At 43.4% G+C, this 9,814-nt stretch overlaps 1 non-coding gene across 1 annotated transcript; it reads left to right on the top strand.

The window, feature by feature from the left end:
- Positions 1-6,615: 6,615 nt before the first annotated feature.
- On the top strand, positions 6,616-6,688 carry trnav-cac (transfer RNA valine (anticodon CAC)). The gene has a single exon. It is a non-coding gene; the product is annotated as a tRNA-Val (tRNA).
- Positions 6,689-9,814: the final 3,126 nt, after the last annotated feature.

The raw sequence follows: 9,814 nt of genomic DNA, 5'->3' as shown, positions 1-9,814 counted from the left end.
AACACAGCATACACGACCATGTTTACAGTGCGTGGTAGAGGCTGCTTGAAACGCATCTCCAAACGCATATTGCCCGTCTTCATCAGTGAAAAATGTTGTCCACACTCTTCGTCAGGGGTCAGGTTGAAACCGTACAGGGTGTAACCGCTGCAGTATTCCCGGCGATCGATCAGCAGAGTTTGATCCTTGAGATGGCGACCCGTAGCCAGTACTAGACTGTAATATTCACGAACCGCATTGCCGTTTTCAAAGTCAGGTTGAAAAGGTCTGGATGGAACCTGCACACCATCGACGTACAACGCAATAAATTCCGGGTTATAATGTTTAAAGTTAAAGGGGTTCTTGTTGTAAACCCCGGTAAATGCATCATTATCCACGAGACCTATAATAACCTGTTTTGGGAGCTGTCCTAGAAACAGATTTTCCTGGTTCATCACCCGTGTCCCTGCGGGGATACTGTGGACTTTCATATAGACTCTTTCGATCGGGTACTCGGCGTTTTCCGTCATTAACGCCTGCGCGTGTCCTAGTTTAACCGCCGGGAAGACGGACACTTTTTTCACAAACAGCGAGGCCGATAATATGGTCAGTTTATATTTTTCCGTATCAGGGGTCATCAGACAAAAAGCACTTTTACTACGGATCATTTTAATTTTAATGTCTACCCCGTTGAGCATGAGTTTTTCTTGGAAAAATATGTCTGCATGGATATGCCCCATTAGCTCAAAGGTCCTCCCTTCTGTTGAAGAGGCCGTTCTTTTTTGCAAACCCTTATTGAGTCCCTCTGGATCCTTATCGTCCATAGCTACCGGGATGTCTTTGAAGAAAAGGCCGGGGCTGAACTGTTTGCTTAGGGTCTCCTCACTATAATTAAGGATACACTCCATCATGGCTCTATAGGGGTAAGTATTGCTGCTTTGACTAATGAGCCGATCTCCAAGGGTCACATCCACCTGTGAAAACATGGTGGCCACCGGGTAATTGATGACCCCAGCGTTGGCCGTCTTCTCGATTGCATCGCCATCCTCATCAGTCACTTTACAGTTCATTAAAATAAATGTGTTATTCAAATCAATATAATCCTCGCCAATGCCAGCTATAAAAAACTCCAGAGGGGCCGTGTCTGAAATTGCAGAAAGAGGGGGAATCTCTACATATATGATCTTATCTATACTCGTTTGAGTGTATGGAACTGTAAACAGATCCAGTTCTGATTTGACGCATTCTTCCGATAGACTGTGGACAAAAGACATGTTTAAAAGATGTATCCTGAGGCTCTATTTTTCTTTCTTTGAGACTTTCTTTTTGCAGGTTTTTTCTTGTGCTGCTTCCTTCTCCGAGTGTATCCACGATATGTTGGAGAATGAGAGATTCTTCGTTTTTTGTTAGCCACGAATCTTCGTCGCCCTGGTGGACACATGCTGTTTCTTCTTTTACCCCCCCTCCTCGCCATTACCATGAGACCCGAACCCTCCTGATGCTCATGGCTAGCTGCCCGGTTCATAACATTGGTGAACACGTCACTAACAATATTTTTAGCCGCTGATTTCAAGTGGGGTCTGGCTATAGCAAAGCCTCTCTTAAGCAGGGGTACGGCCATTCTAAAGAGACCACGAAAGAGTCCCCCTAGACCGGCGCCATACATTGTGGGGGCTCCTACAAAACCGGGCAAGCCGTTCCCGGCTTGCATCTTGTAATAATCCACATAGGCGCTAGGATCTACATAACCCCTCGAGGTAGCCATTTTAATAATGTACACACTGTTTCAGGGGTCGAAAATGTAGTTTGACATTAACTTTACCGAAGCGGAAGGGTACGTTGATATTCTGATCCGATTTTACTTCGATCGTGATGTTGTCAAAGTGGGTCTTTGAGACTGGTACGTAGTGTGGTTTGTCATAAGTAATTGTGACCATGTCATTGCTTTTACCTTTAATAAGTACATTTCTCAAAAGGGGGACATAACTATCCCCGACCCTCTGGTGGGTTATGATATCCGTATACACATAAAGAGTATAAAAGCCGCCCCACCACTTCTGAGAACCTGCTCTCTGTGTCAGAATAGAACCCTAATATACGCCCCAGTTGGCCGCTGGTTTGAATGCTAATACCTGGTTTTGACACCTTGTACACTCTGTTTTTAATAGGGTTGTAATATAGCTTGATGTTGGGGGTGCCTTCTGAGAACTGTTTATGCATCTCATCTAATATTTTATCCACATTGTCATAATAACCTCCTTGTATCGTGAATGTCCATTGACTCTTTTTAACATCATCAAAAATGGCGAAGGTGGCATCCTTATCTTGTAAAACAGCCCAAGTGTAAGGATACTGTATTTCCGCCAACCCCACTTCCCACGACACCCTTAGATCTATAGATTTTCCAAATTGTACCGTGTAACTGGATATTTCATTTTTAGGGTATATATCGAGAGAGGCGTTACTGGGTAGAGTCACGTAGAAGCCTCCTGATTCCATCTTGAGAATCGAAAGTAATGCCCCCAACACACCCGCGGGCATGTTGTTATAAGGATTGAATATCGCAAACCTGTCGTTCCGGGACCCAACTATTGAACTTTTCAGGCCATCCAAGCCATTTCATCAACACATATTTTTTCCGGTTCTGGGTTTTTTCATCTAATATCTTTTCAACTCTGTATACACTGTCTTTACCCACAATAATTTTTTGTAACTTGGCTTCGTAAAACGTTCCTTCTATATCCTCCCCGTCATAGTCTTTTAACCGGTACACGGGGGGGTCTCTAGCCAACTGTTCGGTAACTGTAAAATATTCGTCAGAAAATGTTTGTTCATAACCTTTGGCAAAAGTACTCCTTAGCTTTGAAACGCGAACCACATCACCGATGTTGAACTTATAAGTAGTTTTTCCCTTCTTAATAAATGGTCCGTATAATTTTTTATAGACCTTAAAAGAATTACTTTGATCAACATCTATAGGCTTCATTTTAATACTGGTGTGATACCCTTGGTTGTAAGCATCGATAAAATCTTGAACTTTATCAAAATACTTGAACGTGTTGACCGCTGTAAAATATCTCCACATTTTGGTCTTCATGGTGCGGTTAAACATCTCCACTACCGATGCCTTAAGCTCATTACCGGTGGTGAAATGATGTATTTTGTGTCTCTTCAGTAGATTCTGAAATTCTCTGGTGAGAAACTCTTTTCCTTTATCAGTCTGCAGTTTTTTAGGACATCGACCCTGGGACAATATATCCTCAAAGGCCCTTGTCACCGCCCGACCTGTTTTATTATGTAGAATGCGAGCCCAGGCATATTTTGATAACACATCGATACACATCAACATCAATTTGTGACCATTGTTATGTTTTGATAAATTTGACATATCGACTAGATCCATTTGCCATTGTGAGTCTATGTCAGTTGCATATACGCAGTTTCTTTTAAAGTTAATCCTGAGAGGTTTATGTAAGGTATAGGCGTCTTGTTCCCGTAACCATTCTGAAACAACCACATCATTAACCTTCACTCCGGCCTCAGCGAGTCCTCTTTGAAAACCCTTCTTACCCGCCAAACCCCCAATCTTGGCTGGGTTGTAGTATAGTTCCTGCATTTGGGGAGCTTGCCGAGTCATTCTGTCAAATAACCACACAGACCCACACTATGCGCAAAGTTTTTATACAAGGTTTTTTATTCAACTTCAGGAGAGCAGATACCCCTTTTTAGACATTTGAGAAAAGTATAACATACACAACAATTTTTTCTACGGTCCAGACAAAAAGAAATCAGATGATTGGTTACTTGATCTATATCAACAAATATACCTGTTTCTTTATCTTGTAGGCACACACCTCAGTTACATATGTAAATAAAACAACAATATGACCTATTTTAAAAGTAAACAGAGGTGTATTAAACATGCTCAGTAAAAGGTCATACAGATGTTGATGAAATGGCCTAATATCATTCTTGGCCCCCTTGAGCGCTTCATCCCAGTGTTCGTACCCCCCGGTCTTTGTTACAGCAGCCATTAACTTTTCCAGGTTTGAAAGTTGATCCTCATCGATGGTTAAATCTGTAGAGAAAAGGCTCGCGTTGGCTACTTTTCTGTCAAGCACATGGTGTAATAGCGCTCTCAGGTTAGCTGCAGAGTGTTGATGACAGAACCAGTTGCAGAAGCAGTCCAGAACATTCCCCATGTTCAAAGTCCCTTAGTTCAGGTCAGAGTCTGAATCAGTGGCGTAGATGTCGAATTCTTCGTCGCTGCCCCCAGCTTTAACTTCTTTACGGAAGAAATAAGCTTTTAGCTTGCCAGCGGTTTTTCTACTCGGCTCATCCAGGTCATTGAGCAGCTGCCCAAGTTTCTCTATTATAAACGGCTCCTTTTTCAGCTCCAGCAAAATCTCATCTATGATTTTCTGGACTTGTCCCGCAGTGACATGTATGTGGGAGTAAGACAGCGCCTTGATTAGTGCCGGTTTCAGCCACGGTTTGTTCAGTCTTCTGTAAAACACGTTGAAATAGAACAGGAAATAGTAACGGTCTGGTTCAAACAAACAACTGTGTCTCAACTGACTGGGGTGATTCACTTCACACCCCCGACAGACTTCTTTCAGAGCTTGGTCGATGAGAGCACTCAGAATATACACCAGGGTGCTTTTAACCACTCTGCTTACTTGGTCACATACCCCGGGCATAAATCCTGCGTCTTCATCACGCCCCCGGGACAGTCCGATGCTCATTGGGTCGCCTGGTGGTTTGTGGGGTGTTTCTCCATCCATTGGACTGACCCCCTGCTGAGACGCACAGACGGTAGACAATTCGGCAAAATCGAGGCCCTCCATGAGCTCCAGAGGCTGGGGATCCCCGAGACTCATTTGGACATCCATCGCACCGCATGTTGTTTCGTCCTGAGGGACCGGGGTCTGAGGTCTTGGAGAGTAACCGCAGTCAAAGGGTTCCAGAGTGTATACAAAATCTGGGGAATAGAACCAGGGGTGATCCCGGGTTTGAAGAGGCCTGTAGAGCCTGTCGACGTCCGCAGCTTTCAGGTAAGACATTCTCTTTAATTTTCAACCATGATTGAATTGTTGCGCCTTTTATCCTATCTCTTCACTACGTCACGACACACCGCCCTCTTAGAAGAGAGTAGCCCCTGAGCCGTCAGACCCCCCTCCAAAACCCCACACGTCGTCTGTTTTATCATCGTCGTCGTCATTCAAGGGGGATATATAATCCATAATCCAGCATTTTCTCCTTCTAACCAAATCCAGTTGCGAACATTTGGTCAAGATGTCAAAACCATCATTTATACAGTTTATGACCTCTTTCAAGAACGGCCAGTCCACGGCGTCAAACATAATTTCAGTAACCTGTTTTTCTGGATCCTCCACACCCCCTTCAATAGGGTTTGTAATCAGGGTACTGCTAAACAAAACCTTACGATCTGTAGTTAGAGATAGACTCTTCACCACTCTACCGTAGTTCTGCAAGCTTTCCCATTCACACCTTTCAAAACCCTGAGTCGGAGACTCCATTTCGCATTCTCTTGGACCCTCTTGCAAGCCTTCTAGAGTCTTATCCACAAGCCCCAGATCTCTCCAGGCCATCACCTTCAACCAGTCCTCATAAGAGTATTCAATTACCGTCTCAAAAGGTTCCAACGTACCCTCCTTCTCTCCCAAAGCAAAAAGCTCCACTCCAACATAGCTGGGATACCTTTTAAAGCGGTAACCCCGTCGAGCCCCCCAGAACAACACCCAGGAGCGTTCAATCTTCAAAATGGTGAGTACAGGAACCCTTGCCCGGGATTGTTTCTTGCGGGGTTTCATGTTGATGTCGCTGGACATGTTGAAGAAGCGGGATGTTTCTGATGCTGAGAATTAAAGAGGTATTGCCTAAAAGCAGCGCGGGTTCTTAAATAGAGAGGAGAGTTTCGGGGCGTTGCCTTCAGAGGGGTGGGGGTATTTATGGGTGGCCTTGATGTTCAGGGTTTTATGGGTGTACACTTTCTGACGGATATGACGTAGGAATAATTAAGGAAATAACTCTACCTAAAATCACGCCCCCCAATTATGACGTAGGAATATTAATAAGCTTAGGGCATACGTCATAACAAATAGGCCGCGCCCAAAAAACCCTACTATCTACTCTTATGTAGTTGAAGGCGCAGTATAGCTCTGATAGTCTGGTGGTCTTTTAATTAAAATCTGATGATGATGATGATGATGATGATATTGTTGTTGTTGTTGTTGTTGTTGTTGTTGTTCTTGTTGTCGTCGTAGTCGCCGTCATTATTATTGTTAAAGTAAAGCAGTAGTTAGATTTGTTGCTACCGTAAGGTGTAGAAGGCACAATAGCTCTGTGATTGTCTGATGGTGGCACAAGACGAGCAGCAACTGTTTGAACAAGCCATTGAGCATCACCTTGTTGGGAAAAGTGTAAGTCTTGTCATAGCTCAGGGCGTTCTTCCTTTGAAAGAGTTTCCAAAGTGTCCTGATGTGCCCTTGAGCAATGCAAAATAGGTCAGTGAAAATAGAAACCTTTATCTCACAGGCTGGCCCACGGGAAACGCCTGTGTGCGTTTTACCAGCCGGCTTCGATGGGAGCCATTCGAAACACCAGGACGGGTCGGTTTCCGTAGTGTAGTGGCTATCACGTTCGCCTCACACGCGAAAGGTCCCCGGTTCGAAACCGGGCGGAAACAACCCGCGGTGCATGCGTGCCAGTGCTGTGTTACCCGTCCCCATCTCTCTGCCCCGAGGCTGGCCGTCGTTTTCTCTTGCTCGGAGTGGCAAGAAATCCTGACCTTGAGAACAAACGATCGCAGAAGGGTAGCTTTGCGAGGCGCTGGAACTGACACTTTTAAAATCGATACATGTTGTTGCTGTTACAATACGACCGTAGCAGGATCGGCGACATTGCTGTTACTCTTATGTAGTTGAAGGCGCAGTATAGCTCTGATAGTCTGGTGGTGACGGAAGACCACCAGCCGTTTGAACAAGCCATTCAGCATCACCTTGTTGGGCTAAGTGCAGGCACTGTCTGAGCGCAGGGCGTCCTGCCTTTGAAAGAGTTATCGAAGTGTCCCGAAATCGGTGCACTCAGAGCGTCCGTCCGTCGACAGGTTGAAATTGTTAACGCTCGTGTAGCCACTTTTAATTAAAATCTAATGATAATGATGATGATGATGATGATGTTGTTGTTCTTGTTGATGTTGTTGTTGTTCTTGTTGTTCTTGTTGTCGTCGTAGTCGCCGTCATTATTATTGTTAAAGTAAAGCAGTAGTTAGATTTGTTGCTACCGTAAGGTGTAGAAGGCACAATAGCTCTGTGATTGTCTGATGGTGGCACAAGACGAGCAGCAGCTGTTTGAACAAGCCATTGAGCATCACCTTGTTGGGGTAAGTGTAAGTCTTGTCATAGCTCAGGACGTTCTTCCTTTGAAAGAGTTTCCAAAGTGTCCTGATGTGCCCTTGAGCAATGCAAAATAGGTCAGTGAAAATAGAAACCTTTATCTCACAGGCTGGCCCACGGGAAACGCCTGTGCACGTTTTACCTGCCGGCTTCGATGGGAGCCATTCGAAACACCAGGACGGGTTGGTTTCTGTAGTTTAGTGGCTATCACGTTTGCCTCACACGCGAAAGGTCCCTGGTTTGAAACCGGGCGGAAACAACCCGCGGTGCACGCGTGCCAGTGCCGTGTTACCTGTCCCCATCTCTCTGCCCCAAGGCTGGATGTCGTTTTCTCTTCCTCGGAGTGGCAAGAAATCCTGACCTTGAGAACAAACGATCACAGAAGGGTAGCTTTGCGAGGCGCAGGAACTGACACTTTTAAAATCGATACATGTTGTTGCTGTTACAATACGACCGTAGCAGGATCGGCGACATTGCTGTTACTCTTATGAGTAGATAGTAGGGTTTTTTGGGCGCGGCCTATTTTGTTATGACGTATGCCCTAAGCTTATTAATATTCCTACGTCATAATTGGGGGGCGTGATTTTAGGTAGAGTTATATCCTTAATTATTCCTACGTCATATCCGTCAGAAAGTGTACACCCATAAAACCCTGAACAACAAGGCCGCCCATAACCTGTTGTTCTTGTTGTTCTTGTTGGTCAACTGTAGAGTGTGAATGGGTCGGCTCTTCCTGTAGTGGTTGGGGGTCTTTTTTAAATATACATGTAATGGTTTAGTAAATCTAAACCGTTATAAGATCAACAAGTTCTGTTGTCTGTAATGGTCCCAGGTCTTAACAATGCCAGTTTTGAATAGTGCGTTTATCATATTCACACTGTCTCTGTCTGTCTCTCTCTCTATCTCGCCCAATCATTTTATAAGATTAACAAGTTCTGTTGTCTGTTATGATCCCAGGTCCTATCAATGCCTGTTTTGCATAGGGTATTTATGTTATCCACACTGTATCTGGCTCTGTCTCTCCCCTCAAATTTAATTAAAAATAAAATTAAAAAAGAGGGTGTGTGTGTGGGTGTTTGTGTGTATAGGTTAATTGTTTTTGTAAAAAAAAAAAAAAAAAGCTGTGGTTATATTTTATCTCTCACATAATGTGTTCAGTCGTTTTACTTAAATACATTCTAGGGTCTTAAAGCTCATAAGAGTTAGACTTAAGAGAAGGATATGCTTTTAAGGTATTTTAGCAGTCTCAATCCCTGATGATAAGGAATCGTTTAAAAAATAAAAACAACTGATCACTCAATGCTAAATAGATCACAACACTCAAGGCTAAATCACTCACACCATGGGGGGCGGGGGTGGGCTCAGACAACAGTAGGTATGGCGTGTGGTATCAAAACATTCAGAATACTTTTAACCTATATAATTCATAAGCTTTGTAAAGTAAACCCAAATATCTCTTTTGCGGGGATAAACTCTGTTCTGAGTAGTTTGTGACTTGTTTAATACCAAACAAAGCATCGCTATTAAAAAAAAAAAAAAAAAATCACTGTAAAAGCGCTAGTTATTTTAGATCTTTATGGTTATTTTCTTGGCTCAGGTTGTTTTTTAGCGCTTATAAAGGCCTAAAATATTCTTAGTGGTTGTTGACTATAGGTCTTGATGCTTAAAAATGTTTTTTTGAGAGACCAAAAGGTTCTAATAAAAGTTTAGAGTAGAGAGGAGAGAGATCGTCTCCATCTTGGTTTCTATTTGAAATTTGATGCAGTGTCATTTTATTGGTTGGTTTTGATATGTTAATTGGTAACAGGGCGGCACAAAGGCCAGACCAGAACAATGCCTTACAAGAAGATCCGGCATGTGGACATCAGTATAAGTATGAAGGTCTGGTCTTCAGCTCGACAGACTCATACTGACCTTTCGATTTAAGACTAAAGATCAACAGTGTCCGGAAACAACATCTGCGACTTCGATTTAAACGAGTTTTTTGGTAAGTCTTCAGATTATTTTCACTGACTCAGAGCGTGTTGTGTGCATGTATTGTAAATAAGGCTATAACATCTGTTTTAAGTTCTGTAAAATTATTTTTCAGCCAGTCAACAGGAGTTAATTCCCAACGCTGAGGAGATCATCTGGAACAACAACGGTAAGATTTTTGTGTTTGCGCTCATGGGTTCTTATGTATGGGTGTGTGTGGTTTTGAAGCGGCTCATTAGAGTTATGAAAACGTTTTAATACATATTAATGCCGGTCTCTTTAATTACACAGAAACTATCGAAAGGCCTGTGATTAATGTCTCCGAGGATCGACCAAGAGAAGTGGTTGTCCCTAGACAGGCTGTCTGCCGACCGGGTAAGAACTAAACCCCTGTTTGTTTGTATAACGTTTCTGTAAGATGTTTGAGTCCAGTTTTGTTAATT

The sequence above is a fragment of the Amia ocellicauda genome, assembly GCF_036373705.1.
Source record: "Amia ocellicauda isolate fAmiCal2 chromosome 11 unlocalized genomic scaffold, fAmiCal2.hap1 SUPER_11_unloc_2, whole genome shotgun sequence".
Classification (NCBI taxonomy): Eukaryota; Metazoa; Chordata; class Actinopteri; order Amiiformes; family Amiidae; genus Amia; species Amia ocellicauda.
The sequence above is the reverse complement of the archived record's forward strand: the minus strand, read 5'-3'. Positions and strand labels throughout refer to the sequence as shown.